Here is a 13,129-nt window from a genome sequence, read left to right on the forward strand (position 1 = left end):
ATAGAAGGCTAATAAATAATATGTAAAACCGAATAATCAAGAAATATCAATATAAACAGAGGGCATTTCTCAGAATAATTAACTAAACAGATGTGAGCATGGCTATCAAAAGGTAGTAGAAACCAGGAGAGAAGAGAATAAGGCACATGACCATTATTAAATACTAGTCTTCTCGGAGTGCCTGGGTGGCTTAGTCGGTTAAGTGTCCAACTTTGACTCAGGTCATGATTTCACAGTCCATGAGTTCAAGCCCAGCATCAGGCTCTATGCTGAGCAGTTGGAGCCTGGAGCCTGCTTCAGATTCTGTGTCTCCCTCTCTCTCTCTCTCTCTGCCCATCCTCTGCTTGTGCTCTGTCTCTCTGTCTCTCAAAAATAAATAAATGTTAAATTTTTTTTAAAAATATTAGCCTACTAGGTTTACTTGTTAAATAATGTACAGGTACTATTTTGATAAAATTTTTTAAGTGGTAATAAAATTTTAAAACTATGTGTCTTGCTTTTGTCTAGATACAGGTGGTATGAGGGGCAAATCATTGCCTAGGTAGGAAAAAATAAAATACTAGAAAAAAAGTAAATAAGTTGATAAAAAGGAGATTGTAGCACATTGGTGCATATAAAGTAAGAGAGCATTTGGTTGGTTGATTGGGTAGTTTGGAAAACTAGGAAACAAGAAACAAAATAAACATCTACATAGAAATTGTTGCTAAACTCCTTGACAGTAAATAATATGTATAATTTGCTTTGTTTACAGTAAGTAGTCTGAAACTAATATGAAATCAAATATATTTTGAAAAATAAATATATTATGAAAAGAGATATATTTTACATTAGTAAAATATATGAAAAGTAGTTGAAAGGACATTTAGAGCAAACTTTAATAATGATGATGAAACCCCTATAATGGTAACTGAAAACTTATTTTCTGAATGTTTTGAAAGTGTTGGGATGGAAGATAAACTACCATTGCAATATAAAATGTAGAATGCCCAGTTAAATTTTAATTTCAGATGAGCAACAGACTTCTATCTTGATGTCCTAAACACTGCATGAACTTAGTTAGCCACAGCAATTAGACAAGAAAAAGAAACAAGAAGTATCAATATTGGTAAAGAAGTTAAACCGTCACTATTTGTAGATGACATGACACTATGCAAGGAAAATCCTAAAGATTCAACAAAAAAAAACTAACAAACAAATTCAGTAAAGTGGCAGGATACAAAATTAACTCAGAAATCAGTACTGTTTCTACATGCTAACAACTAAGTCACAAAAAGAGAAATTTAAAAAACACCATTTACAATTGCACTAAAAGTAATAAAATACCTAAGAATAAACTTAACAAAAGAGGCGAAAGACTTTTACTCTGAAAACTATAAAACACTGATGAAATAAATTGAAGATGACTCAAACAAATAAAAAGATGTCCCATGTTTACAGATTGGAAGAATTAATATTATCAAAATATTCATATTAACTAAAGCAATCTATAGATTCAATGCAATTGCTATCAATATACCAACAGCATTTTTTGCAAAACTAGAACAAATACTAAAATTTGCATGGAACCAGAGAAGATCCCAAATAGTCAAAGAAACCCTGAGAAAAAAGAACAAAGCTGGAAGTATAACAATTCCGTATTTCAAGACATACTATACAGTTGTAGTATAGTTGTAGTTATCAAAACAGTATGATGGCACAAAAATAGACACGTGGACCAACAGAACAGGGTAGAGATCATGGAAATATACCCACAAATATATGTCGAATTAATCTCTGACAAAGGAGATGATAATATACAATGGGGAAAATTAGTCTTTTTAATAAATGGTGCTGTAAAAACTGGACAATTATATGTAAAAAAGAATGAAACTGAAGTGCTTTTCAACACCATATACAAAAATAAACTGAGAGTAGATTGAAGAACTAAATTTGACACCTGAATCCACAAAAATCTTAGGAGAGAATACAGATGGTAATCTCTGACATCAGCCATAGCAACGTTTTTCTAGATACACCCCCTAAGGCAAGGAAAACTATTTTGCCCCTAAGGCAAAAATAAACTATTAGGACTACATCTAAATAAAAAGCTTTTGCACAGCAAACAAAAACATCAACAAAACAAAAAGACAATCTACTGAATGGGAGAAGATACTTGCAAATGATATATCTGATAAGGAGTTAATATCCTAAATAGATAATACATACAACTTGACATCAAAAAACAAAACAAAAAAAGAAATCTGATTAAAAAATGGGCAGAGGACCTGAGTCAACATTTTTCCAAAGAAGACACACAAATGGCCAACAGACACATGAAAAGATGCTCAACATCACTAACCATCAGGGAAATGCAAGTCAAAAACCACAATGAGACCATCTCACATCTGTCAGAATGGTTAAAATCAAGAAAACAAGAAACAACAAGTGTTGTCAAGGAAGTAGAGAAAAAGAAACCCTCATGCACTGATGGTGGAAATGTAAATCAGTACAGCTACTATGGAAAACAATATGGAAATTTCTCAAAAAAATTACAAATGGAAATACCACATGATCTAGTAATTCTACTACTGGATATTTACCCAGGGCAAATGAAAACACTAACTCTGAAAGATATATGTATCCTTATGTTTATTGCAGCATTATTTACAATAGTCAAGATATGGGAGCAACCTAAGTGTCCATCAATAGACAAATGGATAAGGAAAATGTGGTAGATATATACAATGGAATATTACACAGTCATAAAAAAGGCTGAGACTATGCCATTTCAGACAACATGGATTGGACCTAGAGGGTATTGTACTAAGTAAAATAAGTCAGACTGAGAAAGACAAATACCATATGATTCCACTCATAAATGGAATCTAAAAAAATAAACAAACAAAAAGCAGAATCAGAACTATAAAACAGAGAAGTGATGGTTGCCAGAGGGGAGGATGGTAAGGGGTTGGGCAAAACAGGTGAAAGGGAGAGGAAAATACAGGCCTCCAGTTATGAAATGAATAAGTCACAGAAATAAAAATCAGGGCATAAGGAATACAGTCAATCATATTGTAATAACAATGTAATGGGACAGATGATAGTTATACTTGTGGTGAGCATAGCATAATGTATAAACCCACCAAATCACTAAGTTTTACACCTGAAACTAATGTAACAAATAAAAATAAATAACTTTAAAATACCCCAAAAAATTATTTGTTGTTTACCTAAAATTTAAATTTAACTGATAATCCTATATTGCTATTTGCTAAATATGGCAACCCAGGTATAAATCAATTGTTAAAGACCTGAAAGATAAATACAAAATACAAACATTCTGGGCAAAAGTAAGAAATTATAATTGCTAAAGTTTTTAAAGTTCACTTAATAACCTAAAATGAAGAACAGGGTGACAAACATTCTAAAGGAAATACCCTGATAGAAGAGTTCCCCTTACTCTTGGTGAACACCAAAAAACAGTTTGTTTTTATATAGTGATGGTAGTTTTCCTGACTGGATGAACATCATCATGAGGCCAACTTCCTGTCTCATATTCAAAGGAATCAACTTTCTCCCTAATAGACACATCTAAGTTTCTAGCAAAGAGCAATTTAGAATAGAGAGGAAAAAAAAAAAACTACCTGATCCTTTATAGAAAAAAGTTTGCCAATTGTTACTCTGAAGGCTACTTTGACCAGCAGAACACAAAAGAATTAGGAAACAAGAAAGTCTGAGCAGGCCTAAAACTAACTCTTCTTTCAATAGCCAAAATTTCAATCTGAGTTCTCATCAGATTGAGAAGCCATCAAAGTTAGAATGAGTTAATTGGTGGTTATTAAAAGCATTTACAGAGGGCCACCTGGCTGGCTCAGTTGGTAGAGTTGCCTGACTCAGGGTTGTGAGTTTGAGCCCCACATTGAGTGTGGAGCCTACTTAAAGTAAAATTTTTTAAAATTTATTTAAAAAAACATTTGCAGATTAAAGAGTTTATTTCAGATCATCTTTCTTCAAGTGATATTTTCTCTTATTTTTAATATCTACTACTTTAATTATTTGATTTTATTAAAAATGTATTCAACTAGATCATACACTCTTTTCAAGTTTTCGTTTGGTCTTTCTTGGCAAAGAACCTGCTCTTGAGTTCATATTCAAGACACTTTTACCTGGCCGCAGTGGCTGACACAAAACCATAGGTCAAATGATCTTGGAATGGAAATGATGGGTAAGATTTTAAAAAATTACAAATCCAACATATTTCAATAATAGCAAGCATCATATTATATAAGAATTATAATTTATATTTTCATTTTTAACATTGAGTCGATTTCAGCTTTTGTAAAAACATAGCCTTGGTACTGAAAATTATAAAGCTGTTTATAGGATGAAAGTTACTCGCTTGCTCAAAAAAAATTTTTCTTATGAAATCTTTTCACTGAAATGTCTTAAAGAGAAAAATCTGTTTTCTACCAAGTTGCACAGATGTAGATGCATCTTTAAAAATTCCTATACAGGGGTGCCTGAGTGTCTCAGTTAAGCATCTGACTTTGGCTCAGGTCATGATCTTATGGGTCATGGGTTCAAATCCCACATCTAACAGTGCAGAGCCTGTTTGGGATTCTCTCTCTCCCTCTCCCTCTCTTTCTCTCTCTCTCTCTCTCTCTCTCTCTCTCTGCTCCTCCCAACTCATGCTTTATCTCTGTCTCTCTCTCAAAATAAATAAACTATTAAAAATAATAATAAATTAATTAAATAAATAAAAATTCGTATACAATAAAAATGGATTTATTTTCTTCCATACATTTACCACGAACTTACTTTCTCATTAAAATATGAAATATGCCAAAGGAGGAAACATGTTAGGTTCTAATTAACTTCTTTAAGTTAAATAGTATAATGACTTTAAATTATTTCTTGGAGTCAAAGGCTTTGCCTTTTTTTCTTGTAAGAAAAACATAATTATCAAAAAGTACATCAATTTCAAAAGCTTAAGTGTTTTTACATAAATGTTTTTAAATGCTCACCTTTTTACTTGTTTGAAAAGCTTTCTTGAGATATAATTAACATACAATTTGTCCATTGTAAGTATACCATTTGATATTTATTTACTACAGTAGTCACAGGGTTATGCAGCCACATCACAATCTAATTTTAGATCAAGTTTGTCTCCTTCAAAAACAAAACAAAAAATGCCTTTGCCCTTATTCCCCTCCTCCCCACTCCATCCCAGCCTTCGGCAACCACTTACCCATTTTCAGTCCCTGTAGATTTACCAGTGGTGGACAGTTTATATAAATAGGATCATACAACATGAGGTCTTTGCGACTGGCTTTTTCACTTAGCATGTTTTCAAGTTTTATCTATTCTGTAGCATGATCAGTACCTCATTTCTTTTTATTACTGAGTAATATTCCATTACATGGTTCTACCACATTTTCTTTTGCCATTCACCGGTGACTGCACATTTGGCTTATTTCTACTTTTGGCTATTTTGAGTAATGTTGTTCTGAGCTTTTGTGTACAGGTGTGTGTGTGTGTGTGTGTGTGTGTGTAGATATATGTTTTTATCTATCTTGGGTAGATACTTAAAAGTAGAACTGCTAGGTCATATGAAAACTCTGTGCTTAATATTTTGAGGAAATGCCAAGCTTTTTAAATTCCAACTAGCAACATAAAAGACTCCCAGTTTCTCATGTTCTTATTAATATTTGCAATTGTCTTTTTTTATTAGATCTATCTATTGAATATGAATTATTACCTCACTGGAGTTTTGATTTGCAGGTCTGTAATGATCAATGATGCTGAGCATCATTTCAAGTGCTTACTGGTTATGAATCTTCTTTGAAGAAATGACTATTCAAATTCTATGTCATTTTTCTTAAATTGAGTTATTGAGTGTTTTTATCATTGAATTATAATATAGATAGATAGATAAAATACAAGTGCTTTATCAGATATATGATGTGCAAAAATTTTCTCTCATTTTATGTATTATCTTTTCACTTCTTTGATACATTGATTTCAGCAGAAAAGTTTTAAATTTTGATGTATCCAATTTACCTGTTTTTTTTTTCTTTTGTAGCTTATATTCTTGCTGTTGTATATAAGAAAACATTGCCTAAAGCAAAATCATGAAGATTTTTTTCTTCTAAGAGTTTTAAAGCATTAATTCTTACATTTAAGTTTATAATCCATTTTGTACTATTTTTGGACATAGTATGAGGTAGGGATCTAACTTCATTCTTCTGATTTGGATATTCATTTTCCCAGTACTATTTGCTGAAACATTATTCTTTCTTGACTGACTGTCTTAGCACCCCGGTCAAAAATCAAGTGATTGTAAATGTGAGTTTCTTTCTGGACTCTCAATGCTATACCATTGATCTATATGTCTGTCCATATACCAGTACCACACTGTCTTGAATACTATAGGCTTGTGGTAAGCTTTTAAATCACCAACTGTGAATTCTCCCATACTCCTTTTCAAAATTGTTTTGGCTATTCAGGTTCTCTTATATTTCCATAAGATTATTAGGATCAGATTGGAGTGGAGCTCTTGCCCTTTGAGCAGTGGCTAGGTAGAAAAAGGGACATCCAATTCTGTCTGGGAGGGATGAGAAATGGCAACCTGTCCCTCCAGAAGTGAAACTTTAACCCTAGACTGGGAGCTAGAGGGAGTTAAAGCCATAATTTTTTATCATTTTCATCAATAAATTGTTGTTTTTTAAGAAGAGAGTCTACCAAGATCCATATTCTGCCATTCTAAAAGTCCCTGCCCCCTTTGCATAAACTTTAAAAATCTACTTGATTATAACTTTGCTTTGAGTTGAGGAGTAGCTGATATTATTCCCATTTTTCAAATAAGATGAAACAGGTTAAATGTAGAAATGGAAATTGTATAGCAAAAAATAGAATACATGTCCCCCAACCAACTGGTCTCAACAGTTCAAGCTGCCTCTGTGGTAGAGTAAGTCTGGAGAAAGAGTTCAATGAATTTCATATACTTTCTAAAATCCTGTGATCCTGTGTTTTTACTCTGCCATGGAAATGTTCAAGAACTTTGCAAACATGGCCAGAACTAGCCAGGTAGCAATTTTATCAAATATTTTGTCAAAGGTGTAACAGTTTACATGTTTAGAAAGACTCCTCCTTAATAGAGAATATGTCAGAAACAGATAAATTAGTAGTAATCAACTAAGTTGAAGAGACAGGAAAGATTTCTAATGGTTTTTCTGTTGGATACTTGTTACAATTAAAAGAAAGCAATGACAGAAAATCACAGATGCATATAGACAGCTAAACTCATAGGGCAACCTACTACTTGGAGAAAAATTATAGGGTCAATCCAAGACAAAATTGTGATATAGGCAATTTTTCTTCTTCAATGCCTTTTTCCTTTTGCTCTGATAACAATTCCATTTCCCCAGCTCCAAGTGTTTGATGAATTTGTATTCTTCTCCATGATCTCAAAACGCATGGCAGCCATTTGATCTTAACACAATACCTATTTAAGTTATCCACATCCCTACTTAAGCTTGAATTAAAGACTATAGTTTCATCTTTGTCATTTTGGGCATCATCAAGGGAATAAGAGAGAGCTTTTGGAATACACTGAAGCCGTCTCCCCTTAGAGCTGAAACCAATCACATGTGGGTGGTTTCCGCTCTACTTACGCATAAGGATTGCTCTACAAGAAAGATACCATTTCTGTTTGTATAACAGAATCACTCTCCTGAATTTACAGCTTCAATCCCCCTATCAGTCATTGTGACAGCACTTCACAGCAATACAACAGGAGAGATTGAAGACAAAGACAACTGGTCTGCCTACCAGTCAGATGTGATTACAGCTCTGAACATCAATGTTTAGACTACAAGGCAATGCGTATCATCTTTATCACAATGTAAAATCAGATAAACTATTTGTTGTTCTTCATTATCTGGGGAAAGCCCAGAAGAGAACACATAGTGCCAACCATATTATGTGCCACCTTTCTTCCAATAAAAAGTAAAATTGGAAGACATAAACAAAAATTTACCAATTCAGCGGAGCAGAAATCTACTTCATTCTGCAACTAAACATTAGAGACCTATACGCTTCTATTTCAGTTCTTTGAATATAAGATCTATCTAAGAATACGGGGCAAAGGACCCTGACAATGCCTCTAAATTTGTTTCCATCTCTGGTCAAGTTCAATATCAGATAGGAAATACTGAAATGCAATAGAAAGTTGCCTTCACTTAGCATTTTATGACTCTTTCTGGAAGATTCAACCTAACAGAATCCTATTTGAAACCTACCTGCCTTATTATGTAAAAATCCCACAAAGAAGAAAATAAAGCTAGTGGAGGATAGAAATAGAGTCTGTAATGTAATTTGACTCAATCCTATTGCCCATCTACCCAGGAATCTACTACAACTGTGTCACAAACAGAAGTGTTATAAGAAAGCATGGCGGTCTTTTAGAACTCCATGAGATATTTTATCTTCAAATTTCTAACGATATACTTTTCCATGTCAATGCGGGATAATTAGTTGCATACATTATATACCTTTCTGACTTTTAAAGGTAATGGTACTGAATGACTAATGTGATATTTTGCATGTTTTAATAAATTTAAGTCAATTAAGTTTTTAGTCTAGTTTTATAATTGATAATTAGTACCACACTCCATATATTTCCTCAAGCTCAAAACCTAGGAGTCATCTTGTTTGTTCTCATGCCTATGCACCCACATCTAATCCATCAGTAAGTCCTGAGAGTTCAACCTTTAAAAAATATCACAAGTACAGCACATATCACCACAGAGCCACCTTCATAACTCAGGCTATTCCAGGAACCTCTTATTGCTTCTCCTTGCTTCCACTTTTGTTGTGCTTCAGGCAATTTTCTACACAGTAGCCAAAGTGAACATTTTAAAATAAAAATCAGATAGTTTCACTCCTTTGCTTAAAATCTGCCAACGTCTTTCTTCTTCTCAACTTATGCAAAAGAAAATTCAAACTCCTAATCATGACCTAAATGCCTTATATATTTCAACCTCTCCCACTTCTATTCAAGCCACACTGGCTTCTTGCTCCTCTTTGAACATAGCCTTTGCATTAACAAAATGGGATTTATGTTTTACAAACTAAATACCACAGCGCTTTTGTGTGAAGTCATGTGCTATAGAATTCTTTTGTATGATACTCTCTTTGAACAACAACATCAAGTAACACTTCTTCAGGCATAAGTAGTACATAAAAGAGTGATAAGTCCTCTTATTAGATGATAGAAAAATGAATGAGAATCTCCTACAAATAAACAAAATCACCAAAGGGGAAAAATGCTATAAAACAACATTGAATGCACAATTCTGCATACCCACTGGCATCCAATTGGATCACAGAAGTTGTTTTTCAGAAGATATTGGTCTTGGCAATGAGTTTTTGTAGCTGATTCCAAAAGCAAAAATAAACAAGTGGGATTACATCAAACTAAAAATAAATGAATGAATTAATTAATACATAAATAAATCCATAAATCTGCACAACAAAGGAAACAATCAACAAAATGAAAAGTCAACCTACTAAATAAGATAAAATATTTATGAATCATATATCTGAGAAAGGGTGACTATCCAAATTATATAAAGAAACTCATACAACTCAATAGCAAAAAACAACAACAACAACAAACCACAATCTCATTTAAAAAATGGGCAGAGGACCTGAACAGACATTTTTCCAAAAAAACATACAGATAGTCAACAGCTTCCTCAAAAAACCTGAAAACAGAACCACCATATGATCCAGGAATCCCAATTCTGGGTATTTATTCAAAGAAAACACTAACTTGAAAAGATACATGTATCTTATGTCCACTGCAGCATTATAATAGCCAAGACATGGAAACGAACTAAGTATCCACTGACAGATGAATAAAGAAAATGTGAGATACACACACACACACACACACACACACACACACACACTAGAATATTATTCAGCCATAAAGAAGAATGGAATCTTGCCATTTGTGACATTAATGCACTTTGAAGACATTATGCTAAGTGAAATAAGTCAGACAGAAAAAGAAAATACCATATAATCTCACTTATATGTGGAATCTAAAAACAAAAACAAAAACACCAAGCTCGTAGATACAGAGAACATAAAAAAACAAAATGGTGATAGCCAGAGGTGAAGGGTGGGCTGGGAGGTGAAATGGGTAAAGGAAGTCAAAAGGTGCAAACTTTCAGTTATAAAATAAATAAATCATGGCAATGTAATGCACTGCATGGTGACTACAATTAATAATACTGTATTGCATATTTCAAAGTATTACATATTTAAAAGTTGCTAAGAGAATAGATCTTAAAAGTTCTCATTATGAGAAAAAATTCTGTAACTGTGTATGGTGATGAATGTTAGCTACATATTTTGTGGTAATCATTTTGCATTATATACAAATATCAAATCATTATGGTTTCTGTTTGGTTTTGAAGCAAAAAGTTTTATTATCAGAAGGGAAGCCTAATGAGAAGGCTGGAGAGCATTCCCAAATCTGCCTTCTAGATTTTTTATAATCATAGAGATTGACATTACATACAAATTGATGAAAAGGTCAGGAATATATGACTATTCATGAGTTCAACAGGAAAAACAGAACATACACATTGAGCAACCATATATGCAACATACATCCTACTTTCACTTTGGGGTGCAAACTTACCATCAGAAAAAAGCAAAATTCAGGAGGTTATCTTAAAACAAGGAGGCGGGGCTCTCAGCATAAACTGGATAGGGTCTTGGGCTCTTATTTCAGGTAAGGTACGCAGGGCCTTGGGGCGCCTGGGTGGCTCAGTCAGTTAAGCAGCCAACTTGGGCTCAGGTCATGATCTCACAGTCCCTGAGTCTGAGCCCCCATTGCGCTCTGTGCTGACAGCTGGAAGCCTGGAGCCTGCTTCGGATTCTGTGTCTCCCTCTCTCTCTCTGCCCCTCCCCCACTCACACTGTGCCTCTCTCTCTCTTTCTAAAAAATAAATAAAAATTAAAAAAATAAAAAAGGTATTCAAGGCCTTGTGTATTTGTAGACTTGAGTCCTGGCTTATGCAGAGACAGCTAGTGTATTCGTTAGTGGGCTCAAGGAGGTGCCTATGGCCCTACTTGGAAAACCAGTGACACACTCCCCATAAATGCTGTGACAGAGTGCTGGGTGGGAAGCCATCCTCAGTTTGAATGAAATACCGTAAACCTTTGTCCAGGATCCCCACCAGAATCTCACACTGAAAACTGGAGAAAATGTGCTTCACCTCCGGCAGATGAGGGGAAAAGTAATAGGCCCAAAGTATTCTGTTCATCTCAGTGAGGCCTGTCCACAAGAGAAACTATTTTATCAAGCCCTCAAATCATTATGTCATATACCTGAAACTAATGTAATGTCGTATGTCAATTATATCTCAATCTTTAAAAAAAGAAAAAAAGATACTAATACTAGTATTAAAATCCCTAAAAAAAGAAAATATGAATATTCATCTCAATCTTACATCAGAGAAGGAAATTAGACATTTTAAATACGTATTTATCACACATTATCTATTTGGGTAGATACTTTGAAGTCCAATGGATTTCCATATATAAGGAAAGGATTCCCTTGTGAGTATTAAATAGAAGTTGCTTAAAGTCTGTTGCATATTACATGTAAATAGAGTGTTTAACACATATATTTTACTCCTTACAGATGCTCAAAAGTTTTTAATCTGGGGATTTACTACCATAACAGTAAACCCTCTTGGTATATATTTATAAAATATTACCTAGTTATTATAGTTCTATCCCCACTCTAATGTTTTAAGAGTAAAATGGTTACTTTACAACACAAAAGTTAAACTTCAAAAAACTTAAGTATATAATATTTCCTAGAGAAAAGAACTATAATTCTCAAGCTGATAGGAACTGGGGAGATTTAGTGATACTCAATCCAGCTTAAAATAAAGTTGCTGTCCTGTCCTTTCCTACGGCTTAGGTCTCTGACAGCAAACATAATTAAAGCTATAGAGAGAGAAATCACCAGTTGTTCTGAATCAGTGAAACGTGACAGCCAAGAAAATAATGCTAAGGTTTTTTTTTAAGTCCCAAGTACTGATTCTACCCACAGTCCCCTTTTTTCTGTGTCATTCTTAACAGCAGAAATAAATACAGAACAAACATGAATCAATAGAAAAGGCTGGGGAGAGAGAGAACAATTTAGGGAATTTCTGTGATGTATTATAGTTCATACCCATGCAGTCATCCAGTGAGCCTGGCGTTCCCCTCAGCTCTGCCCGGCTGGCACCTGCTCACTCTTATAGTCAGCCCCATGGCTTCTCCATGTCACTTCCCTCCCGTAGACTGTCCGTTCGGGTGCCAGAAAAAGTAGGGTTAGTACTTCCACATCTGTTTCCTACTAAAGTCACAGACATCTCTTGTCAATGACCTACTCCTTGGACTTGTTAGTAAAAGGTGGATATGAGGTAGAAGATTGGTACGATGAAAAGAGGCTATTTTAAATCGCTGTCATCGTGATTAAATGTGATTTTCTCCAAAATTCCCCAGGGGCTTATTTTGAACCAAATCTTCTCCTGCTGGCATGTTTCGGATTCACTGGCATTACCTTCCTGTATGCCAGGGATATGCCATCTTTAAAGGAATTAAAAAGGGTGATCACCATGAATTCAGACTGTGTTGTATTTAACGTGTATATAATACGTATTCTTGAAACTGCTAAGAAGACTGTGGTTTTCCTGAAACTAATTTTTGCAGGCTGCATGATTCTTGGCAGTCTCCTAGAAGCAACACAGGAATCATCCGCATAATTCTGCCACTGGCTCTTAAACTCAGAAGTGGGCAATCGGCTAGTACTTATTTTAGAAAGTCTGGCAGGTCCACTGAGTTTGCTCACAACTGTGCACCTCTTAGAAATCTCGTGCTAGTGAGCTCAATTATTATTAAAAGACCGAAATATAATTAACACACAACACCATGCCACCTTGTCACCTTTTGGACTAACCATTCCTCACAGTGACATACTACAGAAAGCCTGCTCCTTCGTGATATGGCCATTACACTATAAGAACTGAAATTATGTCGGGGCGCCTGGGTGGCTCTGTCAGTTAAGCGTCCCACTTCG

At 34.4% G+C, this 13,129-nt stretch overlaps 1 long non-coding RNA gene across 2 annotated transcripts in view; it reads right to left on the minus strand.

Moving 5' to 3' along the window:
- The window catches only part of LOC132692477 (uncharacterized), a 78,634-nt gene that overhangs the window by 40,056 nt on the left and 25,449 nt on the right, over positions 1-13,129 (minus strand). The window contains exon 1 of one of the 2 annotated variants that reach the window (XR_009616372.3): positions 12,242-12,364. The exons of the other annotated variant lie outside the window; for it this stretch is intronic. This is a non-coding gene — a long non-coding RNA (uncharacterized LOC132692477). Of the gene's footprint in view, positions 1-12,241; positions 12,365-13,129 lie in introns of those variants that run through there. 2 annotated transcript variants of the gene reach the window in all.

Source organism: Panthera onca, chromosome B1 (genome assembly GCF_046562875.1).
Source record: "Panthera onca isolate mPanOnc1 chromosome B1, mPanOnc1 haplotype 2, whole genome shotgun sequence".
NCBI lineage: Eukaryota > Metazoa > Chordata > Mammalia > Carnivora > Felidae > Panthera > Panthera onca.